The sequence below is a fragment of the Mytilus galloprovincialis genome, chromosome 11 (genome assembly GCF_965363235.1).
Source record: "Mytilus galloprovincialis chromosome 11, xbMytGall1.hap1.1, whole genome shotgun sequence".
Lineage (NCBI taxonomy): Eukaryota > Metazoa > Mollusca > Bivalvia > Mytilida > Mytilidae > Mytilus > Mytilus galloprovincialis.
Genome location: NC_134848.1, coordinates 30,804,423 through 30,822,266, shown reverse-complemented (window position 1 = coordinate 30,822,266; position 17,844 = coordinate 30,804,423). Strand labels below are relative to the sequence as shown.

At 34.9% G+C, this 17,844-nt stretch overlaps 1 pseudogene; it reads right to left on the bottom strand.

Annotated features, from left to right (window-relative positions):
• Nucleotides 1–8,511: 8,511 nt before the first annotated feature.
• LOC143051100 (uncharacterized) lies at nt 8,512–13,583 on the bottom strand (annotated as a pseudogene).
• Nucleotides 13,584–17,844: the final 4,261 nt, after the last annotated feature.

The window sequence follows — 17,844 nt, the reverse complement described above, 5'->3', positions numbered from 1 at the left end:
CAATCAATCAATCGTTATTGTCACGTCTTATAAAACAGGGTATCTTAGAATTCTTGTTTCCCTTCAATCAATCATTCTATATTTAGTTTCTGGAGAACTGCTCGAGTTCTTTAATTTGGGGCTTTCAATACGTTTCGAAGGTTTAACTTATTAAATTATAATTCATTATTATATATATTATATATATATATATATATATATTGTTTGATCATATCTTAAGACCAAACCAACATGTAAAAGTGTACCAGCTAGGATAAATAAATTTATAAATTACTTAAGATAACAAGCGACTAATCATTATTTCACAAATGATGCATGCTTTTGTAAGTCTTGTATTATTATTTTATTTTTATTGTGAAAAAAATACACTGCTTATATAGCAGTTTGACAAACTTAAATTTTGATTATCGAGGCGCTAAATATTCCTTTTACAACACAACGTAATTAAAACGTTTAGCTGACTTTACATAGTTATCTCCCTGTAGTGTTAGTTACCACCTAAACACAATGTTAAATTTCATTTTTTTAAGAAAGATCAACCAAATCCTGTTAAAGAAAAAATTATTGTTCAAACCAGTAAAAAGAAAAAATGTCCGGCAAGCATTATAATGAAAGAAGTGATTTGCTTACCTGAATTTAAAGTATAATCATATTAAGCGAATGTCTTAGAAATGTTAACTACGCTGCCAAACGATTTCCCCTTATTGTCATGTGCCATTCCGGTGCACATCTAAAGATATGAATATTACGAGTCATGTCTGCCTTTTTATAATTAATTGATTTGATAGTATGTCTTTTGGTCGGTTAAGAAGTTATATAAGATATATCTATAATTTTATATGCGTATGGTCATTAGAGACGGCCTCAAAAGATCATTTCCCCCCAAATTAAGTTAAGAGGTAAAAAGGGGGGGGGGGGTTAAATAAAAATATTTATGTGGAATAAGTTTTTATACGACCGCAAACATTTTTTTGGTCGTATATTGGTATCACGTTGACGTCGTCGTCCGAAGACATTTGGTTTTCGCACTCTAACTTAAGTAAGAGTATATAGAAATCTATGAAATTTAAACACGAGGTTAATGACGATAAAGGAAGGTTGGGATATTGGGTGTTTTGGTCACAACAGTTTAGGAATTAGGGGCCAAAAAGGGTCTAAATAAGCATTTTTCTTGGTTTTCGCACAATAAATTTGTTATAAGTAAACAGAAATCTATGAAATATTAACATAATGGCGACAGCTAATTCGAATATTTTTTTAACAATTTAAATCATTTTTGTTTTAAATAAAGGCAACAGTAGTATACCGCTGTTCAAAACTCATATTTCCATGGACAAAAAACAAAATCGGGGTATCAAACTAAAACCGAGGGAAACGCATTAAATATAAGAGAACAACGACATAACACCGAAACGTAACACACGCAGAAACGGACCAAGCATCAGACAAAACACCACGAGAATAACAAATATAACATGAAAACCAAATACATGAATCTGGGATAGACAAGTACCGTGCCATGTCTTATCTCAAAATTAAGAGAAAACACAAACGACTCAACGTTAAAATGCAACACACACATAAACGAACAATAATATAACAATGGCCATCTTCCTGACTTGGTACAGGACACTTTTAAAGGGGAATACAAGTGGTGGGTTGAACCTGGTTTTATGGCATGCCAAACCTCGCACTTTAATGGCAAAGTTAAATATAACATTGAAATGACAACATCAGACAAGAGATTCTTCAATAAACTAAAATTCTAGACTAAAGCAAATAAGTTTTTTCACAAATAAAAATTTACAGTAAGATAAAAATAAAAACGTTTCCCTTGTTGACGTATAAGCCCTCCGGCCAATTGTTGCAGCAGCAGTATGGATTTGTTGCTGCATCATGTTGCAGCATCAAAGAAGCTATTACATATTTCGTATGCAACTTAGTTTTCTGGCACCATGTCAGTGGGACATAAACCCAAAAATTTACGAGTGTGAAGGAGAGAGGGACCCTTTGGCACTATATGAGAAATTTGCTTCAAAGAGGCCATCTTGGATGTCAAATGAAATTGACCCCTTCTACATTGCTAAGCGCACTACATCACAAACAGGAACTGAAAATGAACTGTGATTCATAAGACAGCGATGAGGGTCCAAATATCTTGCAAGTGTCATGAAAGTTATGAAAGAAAAGGGCAATAAGCGCCCGACTAACCACAGTTCGCGAAAATACTTGGTCCAAGAACTGAAGGACAATAATGTACAAGATACCGACATAATGTAAATATCGGGCCATAAAAATGTGCAATCAATTAGAAATTACAGCTCTTTGAATGAGGTAAAGCACAAGGAGATATCTAATGTCCTCAGCAACACTACTGGTGAACCCCATAGCCCCTTGTTCCAGTTGCATCAAACTTACCTCTAACTTCTAGAATTACTGTCAGTGACGATTTCTCCGCTGGTGCTGACAATTCAACCATTTGTTCTCAGACTAACACTTCTAACAGGATAGACTCCATGTTTTACGGTGCCAAATTACAAATTCAAACCATGAATGTGTACATGTGTGACCGCTCAAATGAATTGTTTACATCGCGAAGCATGGAACGATTCAAGCTTATTTCTTGTACAATTGTTTGAAATACATATTTATGTGGTTAATATTGTTTGTTTAAAACTTATAAATCATTATGTTTTATGCTTATTGTTAATATTTTAGTCCATACTGAAACGAATTCTTATACCATTGTTCAAAACTGCAATGAGGCCTTTTGCGGATATTTTTTTCCCAATGAATAACAAAAACGCATTAAACAACAATTCGGAATATTTTTTAGTTTTCTAGATTACAGTTTAAAGACAATAATAGTGTATTATCTTGACATATCAACGATATAAGGATTTGGACCGAAACGAGGAAATGCTCGGCAGAGGATCGCGTTTCCCCGTTTCTAAGCCTCATCCTTATATCGTTGATATGTGAAGTCAATACACTATTATTGTTTATTTCACAACTCTAAATTTCTAAAGTGCTTCGATCCAAAACAATTGCCGTTATTGTTCTATTAGAAGCTTCAATGAGTTATTTTTTTAATTTGTTAGAAAATGCCCCTATTTTTTACTTTTTTTTCACACATCGTTCACAATGTAATGGAATTTGATGCGACTGTCATACAAGTGAGAGGTTTACCTAGCTATTAATCCAGGTTCAATCCACAATGTTCTACATAAGAAAATGCCTTTACCAAGTCAGGAATATGACAGTTGTTATCCATTCGTTTGATGTGTTTGAGCTTTTGATTTTGCCAATTGATTATGACTTAAATAGAAATTGACTATGAGGGTCGGTTGAAAACAAACCTTTACGACAAAAGAGATGATTTCAGCTTCCCAACTGTGAATTTTCATTTTTAAACCAAGAGTTCAAATGGTGCAGTTGAAATCACTTTGTAAATTTTACGGACGCCATCAAGAGTTGGTTGACCGTTATGCAATATCCGTGTCATAGATGATATGGGATATGTTCCTTATGTCTTAACTACAATCCCGCTCACGTTCACGACAATGAGGGTCGGTTGAAGACAAAACTTCACGACAAAAGAGATGATTTCAGCTTTCCAATTGTGAACTTTCCATATCTAAGTAGCAACATTCCAGCAGCACCTGCATACGGGGTATATATCTTATTGATACGATATTCCCGTGCTTGCATTTCCTATCATGATTTTCTTGATAGAGGGTTACTGCTCACAATGAAGCTATTAAATCAAGAGTTCCAAATGGTGAAGTTGAAATCATCCCTTCGTAAATTTTACGGACGCCATCACGAGTTGGTTGACCGTTATGGAATAACCATTTCACAAATGATATCGGATATGTTCCTTACGTCGTAACTACAATCCCCTTCCCTTTCATGAATTTGACCTACCGAATTAGACTATTTACCGGATTTGTAATCATATAAGCAACACGACGGGTGCCGCATGTGGAGCAGGATCTGCTTACCCTTCCGGAGCACCTGAAATCACCCCTAGTTTTTTGGTGGGGTTCGTGTTGTTTATTCTTTAGTGTTCTATGTTGTGTCATGTGTACTATTGTTTTTCTGTTTGTCTTTTTCATTTTTAGCCATGGCGTTGTCAGTTTGTTTTAGATTTATGAGTTTGACTGTCCCTTTGGTATCTTTTGTCCCTCTTTTCTTTCACGAATGTGACCTACCGAATTGACTATTTTACCCTATTTGTGACATGTTTACCTATTGTTTTAGTTTGTTTTGTTCACACATCGTTGTCAATTTAATGGAATTTGATGCGACTGTCATACAAGTTAGAGGTTTAGGACGTCAAGTTTTAATTTTTACTTCTTTTTGGCTCAACTGGCCAAGTGAGCTTTTCTCATCACTTTGCGTCGGGCGTCCATCGTCCTTTAATTTTTCAAATATCTCCTTACTATATAACGTTTCTGCTTCAAAATTTGATAGCTAAAACATTCTTTATGTAAATATGAACCAATAAAATAATAAGAAAGATATATGCACCAAAACGTTTTCCTAAGAATGGTGGAGCTCCGTGTAAAACGATCAAAATTGTCACACAACAGCGATCAAAAATGTCAAATAAGCATCGAAAAATCAATGTTTGCTACCTGAATTTTCACATGTAGTTATATACCTTTATATACCTTTTATTATGGAACGTCATCACTGCCTTATAATAAGAAAATACTATGACATGATGCAAATGTTGCTTACATGATGTTAATTCTTCTTTACATGATGTGAATTCTTCTTTACATGATGTGAATTCTTCTATACATGATGTGAATTCTTCATTACATGATGTGAATTCTTCTTTACATGATGTGAATTCTTCATTACATGATGTGAATTCTACTTTACATGATGTGAATTCTACTTTACATGATGTGAATCCTTCTTGACATGATGTGAATTCTTCATTACATGATGTGAATTCTACTTTACATGATGTGAATTCTACTTTACATGATGTGAATCCTTCTTTACATGATGTGAATTCTTCTTTACATGATATAAAAACTTCATTGCATGATGTGAAAACTTTATTACATGATATAAAAACTTCATTGCATGATGTGAAAACTTTATTACATGATGTGAAAACTTCTTTACGTGATGTGATTGTTTTATTACATGATGCGAATCTGCCCTTACGTGAAAACCTTTGTACATGATGCGAATACTTAAGTATATATGATGTGAATATTGCAGTACGTGATGCAAGAACTGCATTACGTGTTGTGAACGTCACCTTATATACGTCATGTAAAATGTCATCTCCATGATGTAAACTACTTTAATTTTTCTATAAATGATATGAAAGTCGCCATTTGCATTTAAACAAATAAAAACACAATGGAGGACATCTTGCACAAACTAGGCTTAGAGAGCCTTTGTAAAAGATTTGACGAAGAAAACATCACACCAAGCATTGTATGCAAACTTTCTAAATACGACCTACAGTGTTTAGGTCTTGTCAGTTCGTCTGATATGATGAAATTACGTGTGGTATGCATAAAGTTCGGGAATCCTGCACCTATGCAAATGAAAGATTCAAGAAAAAAATATGAGATATCCCAGACTGTTCTGGAAAATCTGTTAGAACGTGGGTTTTCTATTAAAGACATAAGCAAATTGTTAGCTGTTTCTGAAAGAACTATATATCGCAGGATGACACATTATGGGTTGACATCATGTTCTTTCACCGATATTGATGATGATGATTTAGACAAAGTTTTGGAAGAAACCACCCTCCAATTTCCTCGTTGTGGTGAAAAAATGCTGAGACAGCTGTTGGTTACAAAAGGAATAAAGGTACAAATAAAGTAAAAGACGGTTCTTATGGAAAATATTATATTTTAATTTATCCAAGTACAGAGATCTGGCCCTGGTTTTACAAAACATCACTCTCAAATCCCATCGATAGTTAGAACATGGTCATTCACCGATAGCAAAGATTGGCTCGTGCCATACGTTATGATCGAGAGTATTCGTGAAATTCTACCGAATGTATTTTTTTATAGAGCAGACATGTTGGTCTCAAAAATCTACTTTAATTTTGATTCTGACCTTCTATTTTTGATGACAAAAACATATACGTGTTTTAAAGATGTTGGTGACCACAACTGGTGTTTCCATTCTTATTCAATTAGTAAAAGGAGCATATAGATTTACCCTTTATCATCCGTCCGTCCATCCCGATCTTAGTTTTAGCGTTTATGTATGTTTCTCAGTTACAATAGATGGTATACATGTGGTAATGATAAATGGCAACTGAATATATAATGGGTAGTACAACAGAGTGTACTATTTATTTGTTCATTGTGACCTAAATTTCACGCTTGAGTGACCTGGTTTAGTGTTTGCGTTTCCTATCTAAGTTTTCCGTCTTGGACTATTGGTTAAGTTTTACGTGTAGGTCAATTTCTCAGATAATAAAATGGCAATGACACTTAACCAAGAAATATAGTCGGGTGGTTGTCGCTTTGACATATTCACCATTTCCTTTCTAAATTTTATCTCTTGTTTGGTTGTTGTCTTTTAAAAACTATACGTTTCCATTCTCTACAATTTTATCTTGTAGGTAACAAGATCTCGCATACGAGATGCACTGGGGATATTCGACAGTGATGGGACGGAAGAGCGAAAAAAGAGGCGATTGCACAGTAGGGTTTATAGTGTTCCTGCCCCAAATCATCTCTAGCACATCGACACCAACCACAAGCTGATCAGATGGAACTTTGTAATTTCTGGCGGAATCGATGGTTTCAGTAGATATGTTGTATTTCTAAATTGTGTAGACAACAATAGGGCAGAAACTATATTTTCATGTTTTCAGTTTGGTGTACAAAATAATGGAATACCTATGAGAGTACGTTCAGATCAAGGACTTGAGAATTTAAAAGTAGCCGAGTATATGTTGACAGCTCGTGGAAACAAATCTAGTATGCTTGTTGGAAAAAGCACACATAATCAAAGAATCGAAAGGTTATGGAGAGACATATTCGAGGGTGTGCTTTCGTTTTTTTATGATCTGTTTTACTTTATGGAGGAACAACATATACTTGACCCTCTAAATTTCAGTCATATACTTGCGCTGCATTACGTGTATATGAGCAAAATAAACGCCCATTTGAAAATGTGGACAGATGCATGGAATAATCATAAAATAAGGACAGTGAATGAGTCGCCTATGTGCTTATTTACAGCAGGTCTGCTCAATTCCCATACACCACCAGTAAATGTAGATAATATGACAACTCTTGAAGAGGCGTTCGATTATACCACTGAACAACAAAATGATCAGAGACCCACTCTCCAACCGGTAGATAATGATGTTTCGAGTGAATGCATGCGTCGATTAGTCACCGAATGTCCTGAAAACTGGGAATCTGTGGAATTTGGAATTGACTTATATGAAAGAGCCTTAGGCATTCTCAATCATAGTTTCGTATAAATTCTGACTGTCCGTCTGTCAATCATTAACTATTTGTTAGAATATCATATTTACATATTTCTGATGCAAGTGTTATGATTGATATAAAGCGATATTAATCCCATGGTGAATATGTTGTCTTGTTCATTCTCCATTCTAGTGTTGAACTGCTGTAAAAGCTCAAGTATCAAACATGTTACTCATGAAATAAGTGTTTAGTTTTTTGTTTTAATTATTAGAACATCTAACACTGAACCCATAAATTTGTGAATCGGGGACCATCCACAGCTAATTTTTATATTTAACAATCCAACAAAATAAAATTGAGCATATAGTTTAGTTGAAATTGCCATACATGTGTTTATAAGAAACTAATGCACTGTCTTTACTCTCAATACAACGGCGTTCCTATTGCCAAATATGAGTATGACACTTGAATACCAAATCACTCTCGTGGTACACAACATCTTTTAAGTTTGACAACATGTACTAAAATTTTACCATGGGCAGGGCTTATCATGCAGACCTACAACTAAAACCGTAGAAAATTCGAGATAAATGCAGAAATACAGACTTTCTGTTGACATGTTTTAAACCTTGCACCACTGAAACATAAAAAATCTAGTTAATCCTGTCATCATTATGTTTTGAATGAGAGAAATTAACTGCAATTGACTCCACCAACACCAGTAAGTGAAATAAACGGTCGCTATGTCCATTTATATTTCCTCTTTAACGTTTTCAATTTTAGAAAAAGAGCGAATATGAGAAAATACCATGATAGCACTAGGATATTTCCAAACGTATTATGCAAATAACACATTCAGGTCTCCTAGTGATTTCAACATGCTTAAAAACTTAAAACCAACAGCCTAACAATAAAGCAATTATACAGTCGCAGAACAAAATCAAACATTATAATACTATGCATATATACAAGAAAAAGTCATGTTCTAAACGTTTGATTGAATTTAATGAAACGAAGACATCAATGATGAACAACTCCTGGCTTCCATTAAATTTGTACTGGGCGTTTAATATTTAAAAGGTACCGAAGTTTTTCTTAAATTGTAATTGTATAAAATGAAAGTAAACAATAGAGTGCAACTGCATGCACACTTAAAATGAAGTTACAAAAACTTTGTTTGTTGACAATTTTTCACTGCAAACCAAAGTAGTTATTTGAGAATGAATAATCAAATAGCCCAAATAATATTTCAGTTGTGGGCACGTCATCCCCATTCTCTGGAATAAACAAGTTTAACTTGTTGATGCATGTGTTTGATGTTGAAAGATATGATGTTGCAGTGAGGGCAAACTCAATGGAAGGCTTAATTGCATATCCAAGGACTGGCTCCTCATCTGCCCTGTCACAAACTGTAGGATGTTCTGTAGAGTTACTGCGCCTCTGCGACCACCTAAAAAATAAAATTATGAATACATTTGTATTTTAATACTGTTCAACTACTTTAAAGAATATAAGCACCATATTTAAATCGTACGCTTATTTGAAGCATTCGAAATTGTTTTGCATTTGGTCCTTGTTGCAAGTAGCTGACTATGAAAAGCTTATGAACTTTGGTGTTATATTTTATCCTGATTTCTATAGCTATAACGTCGTCCTTGCAGTTGGTATAAAAATGGGTAAAGGGGAACGATCTTTAGAATAATGCAAGTAATGAGCTTTTCATGTTTTAACTGATCAGAATATAGCCATATAGGGAGTCAATATTTTTTTTTCTGTAAATGTTTAATTATATTTTTGAATTAAAATTGGGGTATCAGTTTTGGGGTCACACGGGCATACTAGTATATGCACCCACCATTCATCTATGAATGGGGATTCTGAAGAAAAAAGTTTGATTCTGTATTTTATGAAGAAGAAAAAATGAAGAAATGTTTCTACTGTTCAAATTAACCATGTGAACACTAAAAGATAAACATATCTGACATATGATTCAGTGAATTCCTATATAAGTAACCAATTTTTTTCGCGGATAAGGGGGCCCGGGACCCCTGGGCCTCCTCTTAACTCGCCTTTGCTATTATTGTTATATACATATGCACATTCATGGATCTACAATCTGTCGATAACTGTATCTTGACATTACACGAAGTCATGTTTTTCTCTGACTGTTTAATTATGACGTCTTTACACTTATTAATTAGGCCGTTAGATTTCTCGTTGTTTGAATTGTTTTACATTTGTCATTTCGAAGACTTTTTTTAGCTGACTATGCAGTATGAGCTTCGCTCATTGTTGAAGGCCGTACAGTGACCTAAAGTTGTTAATTTCTGTGTCATTTGGTCTCTTGTGAAGTGTTGTCTCATTGGCAGTTACACCGCATCTTCTTGCTTAAACCTACTTCTTTGACGGGACGATACTATTTAGATACACAGGCTTTAATTGCTACTTACTTGCTACTTCACGCATATACTTTATGAAGTTTGCAAACATTCCTGACTCTATTTCCCTCCTGTTGGAGCCATTAGGACTAAACTGTGGTTGTAGCAGGTGGGTAATCTGTTTCACTGTGATTGGATGTTGTGCGGCTGGTGTAAACAGATGCACTAAACATGGAAGTTTCTTTGCCAGCTGTTGAAAAAAAACCATATTTACAAATAGTACTTGACATAAAGGATAGTATAGTGTATAGGATTAGAAACAACTAATTTTAAGACCTGCCGGTACATCGCTTTACATTATTAGTCCATTGTGCAAGAGAAATATCTTTGGTGCATTCATATAACCCTTTTCATTACTATTACAAATGTATCATCTTATCAAAATCAAATAGAAATAAATTAATTCAAGAATGAGTCAATGAATTAGAAACAAATGATGCTCCTGCTTGTATATTGTAACTTTTATAATGACTTTCAAGGGTAAAATAAGGGTACCTCATAAATTCCGAGAGCATCAAGTCCAGATCTCAGATCTTTTACAAATTGCCTTGGTGCAACTCCGTTGAATACTTCATCAGTGAGTTCAGGGCTGAACACTCGAGGCAGCTTGCCGTTTTGGAGAAGACTAAGGGCTGAAATACACATAGAGCGTTACAGTGCCATATAGGTACATACACTATATACATAGGTGCCTTTAATTCTGAACAAATAAATTGTCTTCAAAGTATATAGTCTTATTACATGACAGGTAAACAAATATTATAATATGCACCTATCACTTTAGAAATAGACTAAATAATTTCCTTAAACCATAGATGCTGTTACTCAAAATATTCAGGTCTGAAGAGAAGTGTTGGATTGAACAGTTGGTAGACCTATTTATGACAATTAAAAGTGTCTTAATGTCGCATGAATAACAAACAGTACATGGCCATATGTATTTTCTATGGTGGCCGGATGCGGCCATTTCGCCTTTTACCGTTTTCGTGTTTTTTCCTTTCATTTTGCGAACGCGAAATCAGGAAATCGAGAAAGCGAGAAAGCGAAATCGAGAAATCGGGAAATCGAACAAAAGGGAAATCGAGAAATAGGGAAAACGAGAAATCGGAAAATCGAGGAATCGAGAAAGCAAATACACGAAAGCGAAAACGCGAAATGAATTTCTCGATTTCGCGTTTTCGCTTTCTCGCTTTTTCAATTTCTCGATTTCCCGATTTCCCGATTTCCCGATTTCTCAATTTCTCGATTTCGCTTTCTCGCTTTCTCGATTTCCCGATTTCGCGTTAGCAAAGTGAGAGGAGAAAACGCAAAAACATGAAAGAGGAAATGGCCGCATCCGGCCACCATAATTTTCCACTACTAGTATATATTTTAACAAACTAAACTTTTCGATAAAATATTGTTTGGTCATCTCTTGTCGGATTTTGATCAGCTCGACGCCAATAGAAGCGGAATTGTAACATGCTTATTCGGTTTCCTATAGCAGTTGGCTTGAGGAATTCTGCTCATACTAACATGTAAAAAAAGTACTTCTACTTTTAATATTTGTTGTACTTTTATATCAAAATTACCTTATACATTGCTGCTCATTCAAATTTAACAATGGGTGCCATCAAGATATTTTTTTGAATTTTGTTTTGTTTTTTATATAAAATATATAGCAAAAAGGGAAAGTGAGAACATATAACGAAGCTATATACCAGATTGCAAGACATACCCTTCTTACAATCTCATCTCTGTCTCCAAAAGAAACATGAATTAATTCTTTGCATTTACCAGGGGCACTATAGACTGTCTTTGCATTTACATAATTACCCATTATTTTGCCTAATACTTCATAGTCCTTCGACCATTCGCGAATAGGATTGAAATATTGGTCTTTCATTTCCCTCAGGGCTAATACAAAAAACTCTTTTCTCGGTCCTCCAAAATCCACTGATTCCTGAAATATTATGAAAATTTCAAGTTAATCGATTAAAACAAAAGTGATTGAAGCAATTTTTTAAGGTCCCCAGTCCTTATATTTCCGATTAGTTTTATTTTCAGTAGTATACAATTTAATTCTGGATGTAACTCGTCTTCTAAAAGCTAGCAGTTTTGTGAACTACTAAGTATCTCATGGATTTGTGATTTTATCAACCTTTTTGGTTGTTTTTCTAACACAATTCTTTAATAATTAACTCAGAATTAAAATAATTTTTGGTTACTACCGTCCTACGTGAATGTGGCTATTTTTACCTAGACAAAACATTATTATTGTCATTCTTTAAATAATTTCAACTTCTACTTAGTATGCGATACATCTTTTAGTAAAGGGGGAGTTATGGAGCGAAAACAATGAGTGACAGAAGGACGGACGAACAAACTGCTGTCTGACCATACCGAAGTAGACGAACCACTGTAAATAATGCGGTTATTATGATTATGAATAAAGTACTCTGAAAGAGGCAGTATGTACGATATTTTTAGGGAATTGCTGTAAAATGGAAATTTCAAAAAAAAAAGAACGAAAAATATGATTCTTATCTTTTTGGGTTTCTAATTCACGTAATAAATGATTAAATGATATTTTTGTTTGGCTACAACTCATTCACTTGAAGGAATATGGGTCTTTAAAGTTTGAAAGGGGGGAAATCGATTTTCAATTTTGCTGTTATTGGATAGCCCTTGCCCCTTCGCAGACGATAAACAATACTAACTTCTCCATAAAACTGCACCTCCAGACACATCCTCGGGTTTTCTATGCATTCGATCTCCTCGATGGCAGACTGAATAAGTCTGTTACGGTCTATCAATATAAAATTTGTGTTTCCCTCTATTACTTCTGCAATATTTTCAATATCCAGTCTTCTCCCGGTCACAACTTTGGATTGAAAGTACCTCAAAATATCAACTGGATCTGTCATTTGGTTTTCTAAACAATACTTTGACGTTAAGTCAACAATATCAGCCATGATGTCAGAGCTGTACATACCATCAGTGTTGTTAATACCATCAGTGTTGTTAATATCATCAGTGTTGTTCCTATCATCAGTGTTGTTCATACCATCAGTGTTGTTCATACCATCAGTGTTATTCATACCATCAGTGTTGTTAATATCATTTGTGTTGTTCATACCATTAATGTTGTTAATACCACCAGTATTGTTCATATCATTAGTGTTGTTCATACCATCAGTGTTGTTCATATTATTAGTGATGTTCATAAGGTTACCATAAGTGTTGTTCCTACCACTAGTGTTGTTCATAGCATTAGTGTTGTTCATGTCATAAGTGTTGTTCATACCATAAGTGTTGTTTATGCCAATTGGGTTGTCCATACTACCAGTGTTGTTCATGATACCAGTGTTGCTCAAACCATGAGTGTTGAGTATACCATTTGTGTTGTTCCTATCACCAGTGTTGATCATAACATTAGTGTTGTTCATGCCATTAGTATTGTTCATATCATTAGTGTTGTTTATGTCATAAGTGTTGTTCATACCATAAGTGTTGTTTATACCATAAATGTTGTTCATACTATCAGTGTTGAGTATACCATTTGTGTTGGTCACACCATCAGTGTTGTGGATACCATTTATGTTGTTTATACTACCAGTGATGTTCATAATACCAGTGTTGTTCATATCATTAGTGTTGTGGATACCATTTGTGTTGTTCATACCATTAGTGTTGTTCAAACCATAATTGTTGTTCAACCCATTTGTGTTGTTCATGCCATTAGTGTTGTTCATAATACCAGTGTTGTTCATACCATCAGGGTTTTGCATACCATAAATGTTGTTTATATCATTAGTGTTGTTGGTGCCATTAGTATTGTCAACCACTGCTGGCTCGATTCCCTCTATTGGCTCTGTTGCAATGGTAATATCGTTATGATCATTTTGTATAAGCCTTGAGCATTGAGCAACATGGTTTCTCAGTTCAAACAAAGGGAACGATTCCAAACATACTGAGCAATTTTCTTTTAATGAAGTTGAACCCTCTTCGCTTAATGTGTTAACTACCAGATTCTTCTGGATCGGTCTTATATAGATCTTAGCTTGGACTCCATTCACCTTTTTTAACTGCTCAACTGACCAACAACAGGAAATTAATTGCAGATCCCTGCAATTACTTTGACAATGCATCAACTCAAATCCGCCAATTTGTTTAAGTTGTGTGAAGCCATTTTCAGATATTAAGGTACTATGCATCTCCGCTTCACCATCGGTACATTTAAATTGAATTTTCTTTAATCCCAGGCCTGCTTTTTGCAGCGCCACTTTTTCTGCAGTTTTTGGTGGTTTTGTTGCTTTTCTATCAGCCAAACAAAAAAATTGAACAGTCCAAGTTCTTGTAGTCGGTGTTTTTTTATTCCGTGTGCGTGGTCCTCCCCTTGATGGTCTAAAGATATTCATTACTGAAAAAAGAAAGGTATGCATTTTTAGATGTTATACTTTATAATTCCTACAACAGTATACCGTTGATGATAGATATATACAATATAATGATAGATATTCTGTGCGGTGATAGAAATACAGTATGGTGATAGATAAGCAATAGAGTGATAGATAAACAGTATAGTGACAGATAAACAGTATAGCGACAGATAAAAAGTATAGTGACAGATAAACAGTATAGTGATAGATAAACAGTAAAGTGATAGATATACAGTATGGTGATAGATAAACAATAGAGTGATAAATAAGCAATATAGTGATAGATAAACAGTATAGTGACAGATAAACAGTATAGTGATAGATAAACAGTATAGTGATTGATAAACAGTATAGTGATAGATAAACAGTATAGTGATAGATAAACAGTATAGTGATTGATAAACAGTATAGTGATAGATAAACAGTATAGTGATTGATAAACAGTATAGTGATAGATAAACAGTATAGTGATAGATAAACAGTATAGTGATTGATCAACAGTATAGTGATTGATAAACAGTATGGTGATAGATGAGCAATATAGTGATAGATAAGCAATATAGTTATAGATAAGCAATAAAGTGATAGATAAACAGTATAGTGACAGATAAACAGTATAGTGATAGATAAACAGTATAGTGATTGATAAACAGTATAGTGACAGATAAACAGTATAGTGATAGATAAACAGTATAGTGATTGATAAACAGTATAGTGACAGATAAACAGTATAGTGATAGATAAACAGTATAGTTATAGATAAACAGTATAGTTACAGATAAACAGTATAGTGACAGATAAACAGGTTAGTAATAGATAAACAGTATAGTTATAAATAAACAATATAGTGAAAGATAAACAGTATAGTGACAGATAAACATGATAGTAATAGATAAACAGGATAGTGAGAGATGAGCAGTATAGTGATAGATAAACAGTATAGTGATAGATAAACAGGATAGTGACAGATAAACAATATAGTTATAGATGAACAGTATAGTGACAGATAAACAGTATAGTGATAGATAGACAGGATAGTGAGAGATTAACAGTATAGTGATAGATAAAAAATATAGTATAGATAAACAGTATAGTGATAGATAAACAGTATAGTGATAGATAAACAGTATAGTAATAGATAAACAGTATAGTAATACATTAGAAATATAGTGATAGATAAACAATATAGATATAGAGCGGTTATTCACGAAACAATCCATGCAAGCTACAGATTTTATGAATGTTTGAGCTTTTTTGAACCGGGAGTAAAAAAAAGAACAGCCACACACACAGCATGGCTACCATCGCTTCCGTATTTTAATGGCCGTATATGTCCTATTAGAATCGAAATAACGTTCAGAATAAAATTCGAATATCACGGCCCAGGCCATGTGTAAATTTCCAACAATCTAGGGCTTCCATGAATTATTTCTTAATTAGACCATTCTCGATAGCAACGTGCTTGTTTTTTTTTTTTTTGGCCGTTTCAGGTATTCGGGTGCTTCATAACTCCTTAGATCGAATCCATACCCTATATTTACTATATACGTTTTGTTGAACAGTCTATAGGATTTTTTTAGGATATAAATATAAGATATAATTGTTATTAGACTATTCGATGGTTCAAAACTCGATAGAATCGTGTTTGATTTTTTTTCTTCTGTTAAGCCTCGGTCACACCTTACCGAATAGCACGAACGGACGCATAAAGCCTCGGTCACACCTTACCGGATAGCTCGAACGGACGCCAAACGAATAACTTTTTTTTCAATCCGTCCATATCCGTTGCATATCCGTTAAGCCTCGGTCACACCTTACCGGATAGCTCGAACGGACGCCAAACGGATAAAAAAAAGTTATCCATTGACAGAATTTTTATCCCTTGGGAGTCCGTTTGTGTACTAACGGACATGTCACGAATGCCTAACAGACACGCAACGTACATTGAACGTACGTGAAACGGATACGTACCGGACAGAACGGACGTCGAACGTATGTATCCAACGGACGAGTACCGGATAAAACGGACACCTAACGGAAGCGTAACGGATAAAACGGATGAACAAAATATTCTGAAAATTAAAGGCAATAAACCATCTAAAAATAAAAGGCAATAAACCATGAGAAATTTCAATTGGCATTTGACCGTTTTACATCCGGTAGGCATCCGTTTTATCCGTTATCCTTCCGTTAATGTCCGTTTCACATCCGTTTATCCGTTAGGCGTCCGGTAGACGTCCGTTGGTGAATTGGTCTACCGGATCTCCAACGGATGCATAACGGACACGTAACGGATACAAAACGGACGAGTACCGTACACAACGGACGTCTAATGGACGCTTAATGGACGTTCAACGGACATTTTATCCGTTGGACGTCCGTTCAAAGTTTTGAACATGCTCCAAATTTTCCAACGGATAGAACGGACATCAACGGATAAAATGGACGCCTTACGAATATGGACGGACACCTAACGGATAAGAACGGACGTCTAACAGACATGAACGGATTGAAAAAAAAGTTATCCGTTAGGCGTCCGTTCGAGCTATCCGGTAAGGTGTGACCGAGGCTTCAAGTGTACGTTTTATCCGTCGTCGTCCGTTCTGTCCGGTGGAAAACTTTGAGCATGTTCAAAACTTTGAACGGACGTCCAACGGATAAAATGTCCGTTTAACGTCCGTAAGGCGTCCGTTTTGTACGGTACTCGTCCGTTTCGTTTCCGTTTTGTATCCGTTACGTGTCCGTTATACATCCGTTGGAGATCTGGAAGATAAATTCACCAACGGACTTCTACCGGACGTTTAACGGATATTGAACGGATGAGAAACGGATAAATGCCAATTGAAAATTTTGCTTCATAAATGCCAAATATTGGTATGTCAGATTTCTTAAGGTTCGTGAATTCTTATCATTCATAATCGATCTTAGAGTATAGACACGTCTTCACAATCAAGCAGCTCTTATTAAGGCCAGACACTGCTGTTTGGTGGAGTTTTGAAGACCAAACCAAAGCCAGTTACACTGAAACATTTTGAATATTTATGCGATTTACATGTATTTTTATAGTCGCCTTTGATTTTTTCGTATATCGTGTTCATTCGTTTTATCCGGTACACTTCCGTTATGTGTCCGTTTATGCGGTACTCGTCCGTTGGATGTACGTTCGACATCCGTTCTGTCCGTTACGTTTCTGTTTCTCAGAAAAACGGACGCGTAACGGATGCATAACGGACACACACCGAACATGCAACGTACGAGAAACAGAAACGGATGCGTGGCACAGTTCATTCTGGTGAAAATGAACTGTCTTATTCTGCTGAAAATGAACTGTCTTATTTGTAATACAAAGTGCTGTGTGCAGCACAGAACATTTCAAGTACAAAATAAACATGGAATTTAATTAAAAATTTCAAGCACAAGAAAATTATGCAAATTCCATAATTAAGAACAATTCCAAATTTAAATAATAGCCTGTAATATACGATTTGTTGCAAAGTCTATTGGTTTCCTTATAGTGTAATTGTAATTAGACCAACCAAGGGTTCAAAA